This window comes from Lissotriton vulgaris, chromosome 10 (genome assembly GCF_964263255.1).
Source record: "Lissotriton vulgaris chromosome 10, aLisVul1.2, whole genome shotgun sequence".
NCBI lineage: Eukaryota > Metazoa > Chordata > Amphibia > Caudata > Salamandridae > Lissotriton > Lissotriton vulgaris.
The window spans coordinates 969099626-969118232 of NC_141698.1; positions in this window are offsets into that span (position 1 = coordinate 969099626).

An 18607-nucleotide genomic window follows, 5' to 3' on the forward strand; every position below is an offset into this window, starting at 1 on the left:
AAATTGACAGAATACCAAGGCAAAGCGGAGGGGGAAACGGCGTATTTACATGAATATGCGCAGGCTAGGCGTTATGGTGAGGGTGACAGGGCTGGGAAGACACTTGCGGGAATGTTGCGCGCACCTAGAGGCACTGAGTTTCTCACAGAGTTGAAAACAGAAGATGGGGATACTGCTCCTACGCCGTGACATATACTATCCACAATGGTTGGTTATTATAAACAACTGTACTCCACCTCTGTATGCCCTTCGGAAGATGATATAGTGGCGTACCTGGACACACTTGCGCTGGCATGGTTTAATGACGGGGCTCGTGAGTATATGACTCTGCCAATAACGGTTGATGACGTACGATGGGTGATCAGTATTATGCCGACAGGCAAAGCCCCGGGGGCGAATGGCCTGACAGCCGCCTTTTATAAGGAATATGTTGATCTCTTGGTTCCTTGGTTGTGGCAGTTATACATGGAGGCAATTGAAACAGGTGAGCTACCCCCTACCCTGGGGGAAGCCATGATTATTTCATTATTGAAACCAGACAAAGATCCCACTTCCCCAGACTCCTATAGGCATTTATTGCTCATTAACCTCGATGCGAAAATATACGCCAAATTGTTAGCGAATAGACTGCAACCCATGCTCCCGCAGATAGCGCTGCCGGATCAGTCCGGTCTTATACCTGGCAGGGCTATGTCGCACAACCTCCGGACGCTGTTCGGTGTTTTACATTACCTCGCGCCACAAGTGCAGGCAGTGGTGGCCCTTCTGGACGCCACCAAGGCGTTTGATTCTTTAGAGTGGAAATTTCTGTTTGTCTTATTGACTCGTATGGGACTTAGTCTCCCTTTTATACAGCAAATCCAGATTTTATACAATAATTTACGTGCCAGGGTGCGGATCAACGGGCAGGTATCGGACTCCTTCTCCATAAAGCGTGGAACGTGGCAGGGGTGCCCACTGTCGCCGCTATTATTCGCCATCGCCACTGAGCCACTGGCGGTGAGATTGCGTCAACATCACACACACAGAAGTATTGGCTTTACATCCAGAGGCCACTTGATCTCTATGTATGCAGACGATATGTCCATCTACATGGTGGATCCGGCAGACAACCTCAATACATTAATGCGTGAAGTCATCAAGTACGGGGGTCTCACAGGTATTCAAATAAACTGGGCCAAGTCCACTATTCTTGCACTCATGGACGAGATGACGCCCTGTGAAACGGACTATCCAATACGGTGGGTAGAATCCGGGATTCGTTATTTTGGCATTTTCATAAGCAGATCCATGCACGAATTCTGGCTTGATAATTATGGTAGGGTGATGGACTGGATTGAATCCAGGGTGCGGGGTTGGAGGCGCCTTCCCCTGTCGCTGTTGGAACGCATAGCGCTTACAAAAATGATCATACTTCCCAAACTATTATATTTATTTGTAAATATACCAATGCCACTTACAGTGCCGTTCTTTAGACGTTTGCGAACGGCGGTTCTTGAACTAGTTCGGGCGGGACGACAGCCTCGGGTGTCCTGGAACTTGCTGACACTCCCTTTTGACCAGGGCGGACTGGGGGCCCCTGATTTTGAATTATATGCCTACAGTGTACAGGCGCAGTTCCTTCACTTCTGGCAACACCCGACGCCATTTCAGCCGCACGTTGCGATTGAGATTGGCAGGTCAGCGCCGACTCCCTTGCACGTGGCGGTGTATCAGCATTATAAACGTCCACAGGGCAAAATCGATACGGTGGAGGCGACTAGATGGGCCTGGAAGAGTATAGCGAAAAGAGCGGGAATGTTAGAGTTGTGCGCCCCATCTATGTCGCTCGATGGAAATCCGTTGCTGGCCCCTATGATGGACAGGGCCACTGCTTTGCGGGCTAAGGCACATGGGTTCCTGACATTACAACACATGTGCCAGGGGCGGGCACCATCACTGTCGGACACATTGCTTTATTATGAAATTAGGTCGGCGTGCAAAGCCCATCACATAGAATATCCCCAGGATCCACGCTTCCTCCCTGCTTTGGAGAATGTCCTGTGCAACTCCTCCTCTAAAAAACCTATCACGCGTATATATAGTGTAACTCAAAATACTTCTCCTGTGATGACCTCTACGTCCAAAGGCAGTTGGGAAACAGACATGGACATGACCATAACAGACCACCAATGGTCTTTCTGCTGTACACAGCTAGAACATTTGTCTCCGAATTACAGACTCCGTTTGATCCATTTTAACTACCTACATAGGGTTTACCGCACTCCAGTGCAACTAAGACAGACGAATCTGAGAGCAGACTCAAATTGCTGGCGCTGCGGATGTGTGGATGCAACATTCCTCCACTTGGCATGGTCCTGTAGGGAGATAGCTAACTTTTGGCTGGACGTACTCAGGCACATAAGCGATATTGTAGACATCTCGATCCCACCCGACCCATTAGTGGCGCTATGTCGGGGAAACGCCGGTGGGCTCTCGCAAATTGGTGGCAATGCTGCTGCTCTTGGCTAAGCGACAGGTGGCAGTGCATTGGAAAAGGGAGAGACCGCCTCCTGTCGCTGGCTGGCTGACAAACTGTTACATATTGTAAAGATCAGCTGACCCGATACGGGGAACTACAGCCCTGTCACTCTAGACCAGTGGACATATGGGAACCGTATGTGTTGTGGTTGGCGGCGGGAGGCGCGGATGTGTCTGCTGTTGTGGATGACTGATTTGTGAATTTGGAGTGACTGCTGTAGATAAGATTTCAGAATTGGCATGTGCATTGCTCAGGGTGATACCTTATATGTGGGACCTGTTCACTGGAAGTCGTGCAATGGAAGTAATAAATGGATGCGCGATATACTGGCAGATGTGTGCAGTTAAGGGGTTGAGGGGAAGTTAGGTAATAGTTTCCATAAGATATGTAAGTAGGGCAACAACGTAACACTTTTTTATGTACATTGATGTTATCACTGTTGTTAAGCAACTGAGATTTGTGCGACATTCAGTTCATGCACTAACTACGCTGACGAAACCCCGGGATGTCGGTGTATCAGCTGTGTTTCAAATTGCAGTATACCATTTTAGATGCTGCCGGCCCTTGGGTTGTAGGCATATTGCAGCTTTGTAACCTTGTAACTGAAATAAACATTGTTGAAACTAAAAAAAAAAAAAAACTCTGAAAGCGCAAAGTGGAAGGATACTGGGCAAGGAAGTAAAGCCGGCACATGATGACCAAAGAGTAGCAAGGAACAGAGAGGGACGATGAAGTTCCCCCATGGTAAGAAATTGTTGTGCTTAAAGCCTCCTTAAGTAAACTACATTTCTTGCAAGCGACAGTGCATGTGCTGTTTCAGGCAAGACCTAGAAAGGGCTAAAATTAAGTTGGATTGCTCTAACCAGAGACTAGATTAATATTTGATGGTGCTGGCCATCCAAAATGGATGACAAGGAGGACATATTAACCTCACATGTATTAACATCAACATACCCTGTGCTCTACATCTCATCTTGAAAAAAGAGAAAGGGCAACCTGGTAACCAAAACACTTGTTAAATGTAATAATAGTAAACAATAGCTCTGAACAAGCCCTACTTTAAGCAAAACCCAAGGTATATGAAACCTCCTATCAATTGTTATTCATGGTCTCGCTGTGAAGAAGGAGAAAAAAGCCTAATTTCACTTGTAAGCAAATCATTGTCTACTGGCCTAGTTCCTAAAAGTGAATGCATCTTGTATGAAGCACTGGGCTATTAATGTCAACCGAGGATTTTTCCTTCAATAAATGGTAATTGAATTCTTTGGTTGAGACTCAGAAAAGGCGGTGCCGTCTCAGACCCCAAGTGCACATAGTTCTGGTAATGCAGAAAAACACTTCAGTTTGAGCTGGGAACAGGGGCATATGTTGTGGAATTTTAGTTAACGAACTGAACATCATCTGCGCCAGCTTGTCACCCACGCACAACATGCACGATCGCCATTTCAGGCATCATGGTCTCCCTGTCCGCCATCAGTCGCCAGCGCGCCCCTCTCACCCAGCAAGCATCCTCCGCGTACCCTGGCTCCCCCTCCCTCCCCCTCATGAGCATGACCCTTCTGCATGACCCTGTCCTTGGGAGTCACGCCAGCGCCTGACCAGCATCTCCTCTCCTCCCATGAATGCCCCTCTGTCGATAAACCTTCCCTCCGCGCGCGATTGTCCACGCGGCATGAATACCACTCCTTTGATGACCCCTACCCCGTGTCCGACTGTCCACGCAGGTCCGAGGCCATCGCCCAAGCCAGGAGATACCATTTACTGCCCCTCATTGTATGGAGTCGTCCCTCTTCAATAGCCACACTGTTGACCAGGGCCTCCCCACCCCCCCGGGGTATGATCGGCACACACATCCTAAGACTTGGCGAAACACTCAGCTGCGTGATGACCCCCTCCTCTTATCAGCAGGTTGAGGACCTCTATTGTGAAGGTATATGGGGGTGGGATTGACACGAGGATTATGGGGATGTCTTTTTCCTTACTCCACAATGTTCTGTTTGTAATAAAGAAAGGTCACATGCCATAAGCCAGTGTATAAGAGGCCAGGCCTCCGAGAGGCTGTTAGAGCACCTCGAGACGATACCTTGTTGTCTGATCTGATGTGTTCTGCTCCGTCGGAATAAACTTCTGTTTCCTGCCTTCTGGTCTCCGGCGCCTGCCTCATTGCTTGGTAATTTGAATGGTACAAGGGCGGTTAGCGCCGGGCAAATCTTGAGAAAGGTCCTAGCCCTACCTTTTTCTACAATGTGTCCCGCAGCAACTATGCTCAGTTAGTAAGGATGCAGCCAGTGATTGTTTCAAGCCAAAGCAAAAAAAATCTCTTATGAAGATTTACTGTTCTCAGCAAAATGAACGTTCAATGGCATGCTTCCTAAATAGCATGCAAAAAATGAACACGTCTTTAAACAAGGACCCTTATCTGAGGTACTTGCAATGACTTCAGGTTTATGACGTAGAGGTAAAGGACCTGCTTGTACTTTAAAGTCAAATAGGCATAAGACTTTTAAAGGTTTGCTTTTGTCACAAAATATTTGAATGGGCTTTATTTCTCGGTTGCTTTTTAGGTCGCAGCCAACCAGACAGCACAGCTGTTGCATTTACTATTTTGGGTGCTTTCAGACAGTTCACCTAGAAATTCTGTCCGTTGCCTGCTACTGGCTTTGCGGTTTGTAACTCATGTTTCCTTGCTTTCCAGTTTTCTATCTTTATTATTTTAGGCTGTCCAGACTCAATTCTTCCCTCCCCTTGCTTAAACCATATTTACGGTATTCTTCCACAAAATCGTTTTCTGAAAACAGGCCTTTACATCTTTTTCTCTTCTTGTCATGTTTACTGGACATTCAAAGACCAAGGTCAAATGTGAGGCGCTGCCTTGTCCTTCCGAGTGCTCCCTTTCTGTAAACAGAACTGTAAATCTTGTTCTTATCTCGTCACATTTGCTCTGCATTCAAAGACTGGGGTCAAATGTCAGTCGTTGTCTTCCAAGGACGTTTGTTTACTTTTCTGTCTCTGACTTCAAAGAGAGAGGATGTATGTGACAATCTTGCTGGATACTGGGTGTAGCGGTACAAAAGGAGTGGTGATGGACGGAGCATCTGAACCAATCAAACACTCACACCCAGTCAACAGATCTCGGTTTAATCCATCACCGTTCTTTAGCCCACTCTGCCTCGCCAGTTCAGACATGGCCATATGCAAATCAGTCTGACCCTGCACCTCATGGGAACAGTCCAGCCCGGACTGCCAAGCCATGCCTTCCCTGGACCGGAAACAAGCTTCCTAGGACCGGTTTCTGACATTACAGCCGTCTTCAGCCAAACTTGCTAATACTGTGTGTAGGTAGGAAAGAGTTTTTTCTAGCACAAAACAATATTTAAATGAGCTGTGTAAGTAATGAAGCATATTTTTTGTTATTTCTGAAGTGTGTTGAAAACAAATACTTTAATATGATCAAAATAAATTACACTGAGGTGATGAAATTTCCACGCATTTTTGTTTGCGCACTGTATAGTTTTATAGTTTTATTTGTAAACGTGTATGTCTGTATAGATGTAATGGTCATTTCAATTGAATTATGTTGTCTGCAATAGCAGTGTTCTACCACACCATGTATACTTCACACTATGCCACTCCTCTCTACGCAACGCCACGTTACACCACCCCCCTGCACTCTGCACTACTGCACTCTACTCCACTCTGCTCCACTGAACCCAAAACCACTGCACTCTATTCTGCACCACTCCACTTCACACTACCCCACGCCAAGGCACTCTGCAGCACTCCACTCTACGCCACTGCACTCTAACACACTACGCCGCTCTACTCTACCCTGTACCACTCTACTCTGTGCAAATGCACTCTTCATCACTCTACTTTACACCACTGCACTCTACACCACTCCAGTCTAGGCCACACCAATTTACTCAGCTCAACTCCTCGCTACGCCACCATACTCTACGCCACTCTGCAACACTGCACTCTACGCCACTGCACTCTATGCCAACACACTCTACACCAATGCTGTTTACTATGCAACACTCAACTTTATGCCCCTGCACTCCACACCACTCCAGTATACGCCACTCTAATCTACTATGAACCACTGCACTCTACGCCACTCTACGCCACTCCACTCTGTCACTGCACTCTTCCACACTGCACTCTACACAACTGCACTCTACAGTACTTTACTCTTCTCTGCACCAATGTCTGCAACTCAACTCTGCAACACTCTATGCCACTGCACTCTATGCTACTTGACTCTGCTCTACGCCACTGCCCTAGATATCATTCAACTCTGCACCACTCCACTCTGCACCACTCTATGCCACTCTACACCAATGCACTCTGTGCCACTGTACTCTACGTCACTATACTCTCCGCCTCTGCACTCTGCACGACTCTACTCTGTGCCACTCTACTCTGCACCACTCTACTCTGCACCACTCTATGCTACTCCACCCTGTATCATGCCACTCTGCACAAATCCACTCTGCGCCACTCTACTCTGTACCACTCCACTCTGCGCCACCACACTCTACTATGCACCACGCTAATCTATGTCACTGCATTCCATGATGCTGCATTGTATGCTGATGAATTCAATACCACTGCACTCAATGTCACTGCACTCTACATCTCTATATGCTGCAGCACTCTACACCAATGCAGGCTATACCAGTCTACTCTACTCTACGCCACTCCACTGTACACCACTCTACGCGACTCCACACTGTGCCACTCCAATAAATGACATTTTCTGCCACTCCACTCTACAACACTCTACTCCACTCTTTGCCTTTGCACTCTATGACACTACCCACCACTCTTCTCTGTGCCACTAACCATTAGCCATGTGTAACAGCAGCCACACTGTTGTACAACATGGCTAAAAATCTTTGGCAATAGCTCTTTCATATGCATGACCTATTGGCTTTGCCAAAGCTTGTTCCTTCTGCAGGTCTTTAGGTCTGAATCACAGAGGCAGAACAGGAATAGAGCTTTATCCCTCAACCCACTCAAGTACATGCAGGTTACTGATGCCTCAACATGGAGGCTCAGTAGCACTGTCACCCTTGCTAGAGGTCTGCACACAGACACTGTCCTTCATCTTGCTCAGGAATGTGCAAACGCCTCACGCCCACATTGGAGGCTCCAATCTACTATCTCTCATGCTGGCAGCCTGTCAGCACTCGTGATCAAATCTCCAGTACTTTCTGCGCCGCAGAGTCTGTGAGATAGGGGTCTTACCAGATTGTTGCAAGAAAGGGTCAACTTTCATATTCAAGCACTGCATTTAGACGAGGATAACTGATGCATATTCCTGTCCCAGTCCTGCTAGCCTTTTTCCTGACAGAGTCTGGGCACTAGAAAAGGAAGTCAAAGAATATATTACTTTTTAGTAAACTGGCATTTCACTTTTTAACCCTTTGAAACTAAAATAAATAGGGGACATAAAGAAACATTATAAGGAACTCAAATGTACACACATCTCCCTTCGTCGTTTGTTTGATTGGAGACCTTTGTCGTCATGGACGTACCATTTTCTTGAACATAATGCCCAAACATGGACTTCTTTCTTTTCTGGCTTCCTTACAAAGGGATATTATATTTATTTATCTGAAAATGTATTTATACTTTCTTTCTTTCTTTCTTTCTTTCTTTCTTTCTTTCTTTCTTTCTTTCTTTCTTTCTTTCTTTCTTTCTTTCTTTCTTTCTTTCTTTTCTTCTTTCTTTCTTTCTTTCTTTCTTTCTTCCTTTCTTTTTCTCTTTCTTTCTTTCTTTCCTTGCACACTGTGGGCCCCATTTACTATATTTTGACACATGACAGGGCAGCAAGCCTTCCTGCTGCGCAGCCGTGCATCAAAATAAAAGGACAAGAATGCGCTGTATCTACAAGGTACGACATATTCCTGTTCTTTGCCTCAGCGCGGGAGCAGAAACAGAAGCCAAGCACAGACACCCTTGTGTCATGTTTCAGGATGATTTTTTTTGTGCAGGAAGAAATACCTACCTGCACAGAAACAATCATCGAGGTGTGGCGCAGCGACCGAAGTGGCTGACTCCGGAGCATAGGGCTTACTGTTCGATCCCCAGCACCAGTGGCAGCTCAACTCAGCATCATCTGGGCTATAGCTCACTTAATCTCCCTGATGGCCCCCAGCACCTTGATACTTTTAGTTGTGATTAGTTCTCACTTTACAAATACCGGATTATTACAGAGAATGCAATGCTGAACATTATAGGCGACCTACACAGATCTCGGAATGATGGCCAGGTCTGCCATCTAGTCCCCTTGGACTTCTCGGATACCTTTGATACTGTCAACCATGGCATACTCCTAAACACCCTCTCGCAGAGTGCAGGCATAAATGGAACTGTCAATCCAGGGGCGGCTCCACCACTAAGGCGGAGGAGCATCGCCACTCTAAACTAAAGGAAAAATAAAATGATAATAACTTAATGTTATTAACATTAGCATATGCATGACCCTGTCTAGGATGATGACAGAGCAGGTTCCACCAGGCTTGGTACGAAATTCTTGAAGTGTCCTTCCAATTGGTGGTGATACTCTGAAAAGTAATAGCTAAAAACAAATCAATGAATTTGCCAATGTTTTCTCAAACAGGAGAAGAGCCACCCAGAAAAATGTCAACAACCTCAAAGGGGACATTAGTAGACAAAATTTCATTCAATTTCCTCCAGAAAAAAGACCAAAAAGTCTTAACCATAGGACAGAGAAAGAACATATGAAAAAAACCGCTAGGAGTGTGGGAACAGGACCAACATTTTGGAGTATCCAATAACTTTAACTTGTGCAGCTCTGTTGGGGTAAGGAAGAGCCTTTTGTAAAAATAGTAGAGGGTCTGCATTATACTTGCAGAACATGAGGAAGTATGAATCCTTGACCACATTGAGTTCCAAGTGGAAAATGAGAATTCATGGGCCAGATTCTCTTCTCGTAATAGTTCAATGTTGGATTTAGTTCAAGGAAAGAGTGGGACAGTAATTTGTATATGTGAGAGCCCTTATATTAAGTAAAAAAGTCCAGGGAGAGAGGAGGGCAAAAAATGTGTGGTAGAGGAAGAGTATTGGAATTGGAGATGGGCAAGGGCTGATAAGAGAACAGAATAATCAGAAGAATGAGACGGAGATATGTCATATTTATGTTGAAAGTCCATGTAATTCATAAAAGACCTGTTGCACATGAGATGATCAAATATGAAAATACCTTAATCAATTATTCTTATTCTTATATGTCTTATATAGCGCCAGAATCGACCCCCGAAGGGGTATCTCCGCGCTTGCCTTGGGAACCCATCCTGGTTTTTCCCTGTGAGATAGCCCCTACAGGGCATCCCCAAGGTGAAAGCCAGGCATCCCGCCGCGGGGGGCAGTTGTGGAGATTAAGCAAGCTTAATGCCCAGAGTTGCAGAGTGTGAACCCATGATTAGGTCAGGCACCGAAGCGAGAATTATCGAGTCCGTGGACATTTGAGCTCAACACCCTGCCGCGTCAGGAATCGAACCCTGGTCCCGGGTCTGACCTCTGCTCAAGGGTCTGACTGCTCTAACCAGTGAGCCACACTTCTCCATTCTTTCCAGAACAGGACTCGATTATTAATCTTTAAATGTCTGTTGTACCAAATAGGAGTGAGTGAAAAGGTATCTGAGTGAGGAGGGTGAAGAATAAGCAGGGAATTTGCAATAGAAATAGAGTGTGTGAGAATAGGTGATGTACAATGTCTGGGAGGTTGGGATGAGCGAATGGTTACAGGAAAGGAGAATGGGGCGTATTGACTTTGTTCCAATGAACTCCAAGCTGTAAGAGGTGTATGGGAAGAATCAGAGAGGAAAGTCCAGATCTGCTCAAAGGTGAATGCCGAGGTATAGCGTCTAATATTAGGAAAAAGTACCTCTTCCAATTCTTCAGGTTGTTGAAGTCTAGCAAGGGAGATTCTAGGTTTACGATTATTCCAGAGAAATTGGGTGAGGGAGCAATTAATGAGATTAAAAAAGGAGAGTGGGAGAGTAACTGTGAGCATGGAGAGATAAAAAATAATAATAGGAAGTAACATAATTTTAATCATAGCGAGTCTACCCCATCAGTTCAAAAAAAAGTGGAGACCAGCTATCAGTAAGGGCAGAGAGTTTTTTAATGATATCAGCTAGGTTGATTTTATTTTTTTCTTTAATGTTGTTAATATAAAGGACACCTAGACATTTAATATTCTTAGGGTTCCATTTGAAACCCGAGGCATGGAAGAAGTGAGAGAAGCAGTGTTTGTTTAGTGGCATAACCTCAGATTTATCATGGTTGAGTTTGTAACCAGAGACTATGGAATAATCCTCTAAGAGAGAAAAGAAAGTCAGTAAGGAAGAAGTAGGGTTGGAAAGATATAAGAAAATGTCACCCGTATAAGCAGTAAACTTAATTTCTGCATGTTTAAACTGGAAACCAGTATAGTGGGGAAAGCGACGCAATTTTGCCAAAAATGGTTCCAAGGTTAAAATGAATAAAAGGGGTGATTGGGGACACCCTTGTCTGGTTCCCGTGTAAAGTGGAAAATATTTGGATTTGCAACCATTGACCCAAATGGATGTGGAAGGGGAGGAATAAAGCAATTGCATGTATCTGAGAGTGGTAGAGCTAAATGCATGCCATTTAAGTGCTCCAAAAATAAATTCCCAATTCACCCTATCAGATGCTTTTTCAGCATCCAACATGACCACAGCAATCGGTGAGGCCGCCTTGAAGGCCAAATGGATAATATTGAGAAGTATGTGGACGTTGTCTGTTATGGACCTTCCCTTAACAAATCCTGATTGGTATATGTTGACTAAATCTGTAATGACTGAATTGATACGAAGGGCAAGTAACTTGGCAAAAATCTTGCAATCAGTATTAATTAAAGAAATGGGTCGGTAATTTATATATCCTTTTTGGGAAGTAAACATAGCATAGCTTGGGTAAAAGAGCCATGAGCAGAACCGGAAGCCATGAAATAGTCTTTGACAGACAACAGATGCGGGACCAGGAGTTATTTAAATTGTAAAAAGAAGCATACACTAAATCCATCTGGACCAGGAGTTTTATCTTTAGGAAGGTGGAGAATAGTGTTGATTAGGTCTTGTTCAGAGATAGGGGCATCTAGAGAGGTGAGATCTGTTTGATTGTTAGAGGATTTGGGAATGGATTGAAAGAAAGAGTCTATTTGATCAGCAGAAGGGGTTGATTCGGGAGTATAAAGGGAGGAGTAATAATCAGTAAAAGATTCAAGAATTTTAGTATCTGTAATATGTTGAGTTCCATTACTATCAGTTAGAGCGGTGATCTTGTTTTTTGGTTTTTCATTTTAAGGTAAGTGGCAAGGGTTTTGCCGGCTTTATTCCGACCCCATACATTTTTGCTTTGAATTTAAGTAGATTGATACATGCGGAATCCCAAGACTGTTGTACTGCATTTTGGTTTGAATTAGAGTGGACAAAGTAGTTGCAGAGTTTGTAGTTAAATATTCGTGGTCTAGAGTCTTAATTTGTTTGAGGAGTAGGGTGGTGGCCGAAAGTGCCTTCTTCTTTTTCCAAGGGACATAGCTTATGATAAACCCTCTAGCAGTGGTTTAAAAGCATCCCAAATAAGATGGAATTGTGATACAGAAGTAAGATTGTTCTCGAAAAAATCCTGTGTGAATTGTGAGAATTGTTGAACGAAAAGTGTATGCAACAGAAGAGCATTGTTGAATCGCCATCTGCTTGAGATAGATATGTGTGAGGATGAGTCCATATCCAGGATAATGGGGGTGTGGTCAGAGATGAGTATGGAGCTAATTTCAATGTGTGTCATACATTGGAGAGATGAGTGGGTAAGAAAAATGTTATCAAATTATGAGTGAGATTTGTGAACAGGGGAGAAGAAAGAAAATTCGAAAACATCTGGATGGGCAATTCTCAATGCATCCAACAACCATCTAGATGTAAGTGCTCTGTGGAAAGACTTTTGCATTTTAATGGAGATAAATTTAGATTGGGACTTACGATCTAAAAAGGGGTCCATAAACTGATTGCAATCCCCACCCAAAATCAAATCCTTAGAATCATGAAAAGAAAGAAGAGCGGAGAAGTCATTCAAAAAGTTAAATCAATACAATTAGGACCATATACATTACAAAAAACAAATACATTTTAAAAGCTGGTCAAAAACAGACCTCCTCGAAGTTCTGAAAGCCTACTATTGATTCCACCAAAATTTAAGAAAGAGAATGCTCGCACCCGCTCCGTCTCCGGGAATTCTCCCAGAACCTGAAACTTACTGCCTCAAGATTAATGTGACTATCAATCATTCCCACAATTCAAGAAGAAAGGAAACTTTTTCTGTGCCTTTATTCAGGCTGATCTGCCGCTCCCACTCCACGCCCTATGAATATTTCTGAGCATCACTACCAGGGAGAAAATTGTGCCTTTAATCTCTTCTCCAAGCACAACACCCTACCTTTGAAAGTACACCATCCATTTATATCACAGTCTGTGCAAAATCCCCTTCTATACTATTCCATGTATTTTATTTACTCCACAGGTAAATGTAACTGTAGTGCATTTATATAGCGCCCGAATCACCCCCGAAGGGGTCTCTCAGGCGCTGTGCACTTATCGCTGTGGAACCCTGCCTGGCCGTTCCCTGTGAAGTGCCCACTCCTGGGCACCCCCAAGGTGAAGCAAGGCATCCTAGCGCTGTTGGGGCCATTGAGGAGATTAAGCAAGCTATTGCCCAGAGTTGCAGAGTGAAACCCATGATTAGATAGGCACTGAGGCGAGAATTATCAGGTCCGGGGAAATTGAGCCCAAGACCCGATGAGGCGGGGAATGGGCCAGACCTCTGCATCAGGGTCTGCCGCTCTAACCATTGACCTTGAAGTCTAAAAACAATTCTCTTTGGGATTTATAACATACCGATTTAACAAACCACATGCAAATTTCACTCTTACACTAATAACACTCCAGTCACAGTGGGTCAATATATTGAGTTGCCAGAAGAATGATTCTCACAATATCATTTAAAACATTATTTCATTCCTAAAGGAATTTATTAAATTAATTCTGCACAGAAAACTATCACATCAATATAGTACCTTAAAAACAGTATGTATAAAAAATATTTTTATCTTTGATTAAAAAATTCATACAATAACAATACATATATTCAAAAACAATGACAAGAAATCATATACTGCACAAGCAATTTCATAGGAACATGTTATACATCAACGCAACGCGTTTCGGAGGATTAACACAGGTCCAATCTCCTTCTTCAGGCTTGTTTAAAGGAAGTTCCAACCATCAAGGTTGATACAGGTCATTGACCTTGTATGTGGGTGTTCTTATGAACTTCACCATGCTAGGTAGTATTGTGCCACTGCTATAATAGACTTTCAGACAGCTAGAATTACTGCCTCACTAGAATTATTATATGTTCCTGATTACTCTGCTGATTATTCAGTATTCCCTCCAATATGGTAAAACAGGTTTTTCCTTCTCAGTATGATTCATACTTTTGTTATGTCTTTATTGTGGCAGCTAGAACTGTAAATAGAAAATGGTAGCGTGACCGGGATTAAATAATCTCCTACTCCACACGCATCAATCAGGACTTCCTGATTGATGCGTGTGGAGTAGGAGATTATTTAATCCTGGTCACGCTACCATTTTCTACTGAGAAGGAAAAACCTGTTTTACCATATTGGAGGGAATACTGAATAATCAGCAGAGTAATCAGGAACATATAATAATTCTGGTGAGGCAGTAATTCTAGCTGTCTGAAAGTCCATTATAGCAGTGGCGCAATACTACCTAGCATGGTGAAGATCATAAGAACACCCACATACAAGGTCAACGACCTGTATCAACCTTGATGGTTGGAACATCCTTAAAACAAGCCTGAAGAAGGAGGTTGGACCTGTGTTAATCCTCCGAAACGCCTTGCTCTTTGGCCCATGTATAACATGTTCCTATGAAATTGCTTGTGCAGTATATGATTTCTTGTCATTGTTTATGAATATATATATTGTTATTCTATGAATTTTTTAATCAAAGGTAAAAATAATTTTTATACATACTGTTTTTAAGGTACTATATTGATGTGATAGTTTTCTGTGCAGAACTAATTTAATAAATTCCTTTAGGAATGAAATAATGTTTTAAATGATATTGTGAGAATTATTCTTCTGGCAACTCAATATACTGACCCACTGTGACTGGAGTGTTATTAGTGTAAGAGTAAAATTTGCATGTGGTTTGTTAAATCGGTATGTTATAAATCCCAAAGGGAATTGTTTTTAGACTTCAAGGTCTTGTGTGGTGTCCTATCCCTTTGGGTTTTTGGACCCCTCTCTTTATATTTGAGGCTCTAACCATTGAGCCACACTTCGCCATCTGCTTGAGGTAGATATGTGTGAGGGTGAGTCCATATCCAGGATAATGGGGTGTGGTCAGAGATGAGGATAGAGCTAATTTCAATGTGTGTCATACATTGGAGAGATGATTGGGTATGCCTGCGTACCTGCTACTGTGATAACTCTGCAAAGTGATATATATGTTTTACACTGCATACACCCTAAATGCTGCCTTATATATCTATGCATATATATATATATATATATATATATATATATATATATATATATATAAAGTCTACTTCAAATATAGTCCTTCTATTCTACTGTTCATAGTAAATCTGTCTATATATATTGCCACTATGTCACTTAATCCATGCACTTGCTGCTGTGAAAACTCTGCAAAGCACTGTATACGTTATTGACTGTACCTACACTGTATCTTGATATCTTTCGTATAATTCAACTTACTTATTGTCACTTTGTATTTATATTTGCTACAAATGTAACCCTTGTAACTGCTCCTATGCCAACTCTGTAAAGCGCTCTGATACCATTGGGTCAAGATACCACTATACAAAACTGAATGAATAACTAAATATATGTTTGCCCATTTATGATTTTGAGTTTACTTTGCCATCAAAATGGGCACGAGAAAGGCTTTGCCCGGCTGCTTGGAGACCTCTCATTCACCTTTAGCGTGCCCACATATTACTATTGATAAGGTTTTAACGAGGGCTGTTGATTTAGTAGCAAATGAGATTAAAATAGCAGAACATCGGGTTTTGCTAACAGCTGACGACTTTGCTGCATCTCAATTATTACTGACAACCCATCGTGTACCGCTGCAAGTGATGCATTTTCTGCCATTACAGTGCAACCAGCCACTTAGTCTTCCATAAGGGACAGCCTCAGAGCCTGCACTCGGAATAAGGAGGTTTCTCAAGATCATGCTGGCCATTGATTGAGGGGGTTGAGCCAGGTGTGTTGGATGAAAATGTGTCAAGCGTTGTTCACAAGATATAGTTCCTGACCATGATCCAGACCCCGGGCCAGTGGCCAAACACAGGAAAAGAGCCTTGGAAACCAAGCCGTGGGCGCGTGTTGTTAAACCTACTGATCATAGGTCAGATGATTCCGCTGTGGCCCCTGCAGTGACCGTCGGGCCTTGGGTCAATATAAGTACATGTTAAAGTGATCTACTGGATGCTTAATTACTCCCACTCTTTGCTCGCATTGACACTATAGAGTCTGAACTGGAAAATTTAGGATCGGCCCCTTCTCAGAGTTTACATCCCAATCCGATTACAGGCAGTAATCTTCTGCAAAGACCCTGAACACCAATTGTGCCCCATGCAGCCCATAATGATCCTGGAAGTGCTCCATCTTTTGTGTCAGAGAGGGCTGCGGTACAGGCTCCTTCAGCTACTCTTGTCCATCAGGCTGATACCAGTGATCCTAGGATGTGACCTCTCCCTGTGGTAGATCTGACACCCGCCCCATGTCCTTATGTTATTGTGTTGGCAAATGTCCACAGCCTGTCTGCAGGTCCATTTGAATCTACAAGGGGGTCCTCACGAACAAAGTACCTCACTGGCTGAATTCAAATGTGTGCAGACATTGAGACCTTTGTAATGAGATTCTTTGTGCATGGCAGGTAGGGGGTATTTGTCGTCTGGTAAAGCAGTTCAATGGAGACACAATTATTGTTATTGTTTGTAATCGTTGTGTGGCGGGTGAGGTGTTGGCACAAGCTAGAGATGGAAGGATTAAATCCAATCTGATTATGATCCTGTCTTTGGGCTTTTTTTACAGGCATCTGGCTTCGGCATCAACTAGGTTTAGTGGGTCCCAGCCCTCTGTTCAATCTATTAGATATCATCAGGATGGGTTATTGCCCCTCCAGAATCGATTTGCAGCATCGTCTGCGCTGGGAAAAACTGATTGACATCTCGATCGGGATGGGTCTGTGGTGTTCTGGGTGCTTACCGAGTGTCCAGGGATAGCATCCCCCAGCCACTCTCCTGAAGTTGAAAACACCCAGCAAGATTTATGTTGAATATGCTTCTGACATTAATCCCATTATGACATTACCCCAACTATGTCCAAGGGTGATTTGCACAAGGTGACTTTGTGGCTATATGAAGCCCTATTGTTGGGTGTCTTATCTGAAATATGACTGACCGTGCCTCTAAAATATATGATGTGGGGTGGCAATCGTTTATTAACAATTAAGTTATTATATTAATTCAGGAAACCTGGAATGTTAACAATGTTGTTTTTGATGGGGACATGTGTTATTACTTCCCGACTTTGCCTTCTCCAGCTGGCCATGCAAAAGAGTGATTGGCTGTTAGGTTTAAGGTGGATATTGGTTGCACAATTGTATTGGTTGCATTTAATACGAATGTGGCTAAGGTTTTTGACCTTTGCTAGGGGTCCAACCTTAGGGTACACACAGCGTCGGATTGGTACCACGGGAGGGGCCGTTATCGGAATTCCAGCTGTGGCCTGCTTTTTTGAGCAGCCCAGGGGCCGATTTTGGCAGTTTCTGCGTTGTTCGATGCTGCCAGCAGCCCAGTGGGTGCCTGATTGGCCTTTCTGGAGGCAGATGGGTGTCCCTTACCTCCCTTTTATCAACGGCAGAGGTGTCACTCCCTTTCTCTCCCTGGCCGGCCCATTAATATATGCATATTGAGCAGGGGGAGGGGGCCTGAGCAAATGTGGCCTCACTTGTTATCAGGTGTGTTTCACCAGTGTAAACTAATCTGTGCATTTTTTACCTCACACTCCAGGACCCCCGCCCCACCCTCCCACCCTGCCCTCCTCCCGCAGCAGTGTTTTGTGGAAAGGCAGTATGCAAATGTGGGGCAATTTTTTTGGGGGGGTGTCCGGGCCAATTTTTAATCCCAATCCAACCCTGGGTACACATGGTGAATTTTAGATAATGATGATTTTTCTTCCTTCCTTTCTTCTTTGAACTTGCAGAGCTTGTCTTCCCTGTTTTGTTCTTTTGAGGAGGAAGAAGTAGAGTCTGGCAAACCCTTCAACCTCTTGTTGGCAGGTGATTTCAATGCTAAATTGGGGCTCTTACGCCCCTTGACTGAAGCAATTGTTGACCTACTTTCTAGGGAAGATGGTCTGAATGCCATGGATGCAAGGGGGTGCCACTTATGATCTTCAGGATGTGGTTTCCAATTTTTCCTCGTCAACTACTTTGACTTTCACTGGGAAGGGTATTGTATCCCTAATTAACTATTTTTTCAGCTCGCTGAGCCTTTTTTCTCTGTTTATGGGGGCAAAGATCCTTGTATCAGCCTTCAGTGACCATAATCTGTTAGATGCCGAGATTGCGGTGCCTTTAAGCATCATGAGCCTTCACTATCAGTAATCAGGTTTTAAATAGACCAGTGGGTAAGGTCCCCTCCCAGGAGAAATCCTGGTTTGACAAAGATTGCAGAGTTGCCAACGATAGCTTGCGTAGAACATTGAAGCAAGTTTCTGAAGACCAGAATTGAATGACTGAATAAATTAATATTAGTCTTATAAAACGCAAACTTTGCCCAAGGGCGTCAAGGCGCTGAGATTCCTATTCGAGCTTGTAGAAAGGTGTACGCTTTGGCATTTAAAAAGAGAAAATCAGTTATTAAAGATGAGAAATGGGAGGCTATCGCCAAGAAAAAGATACACAGGCTTTCTGG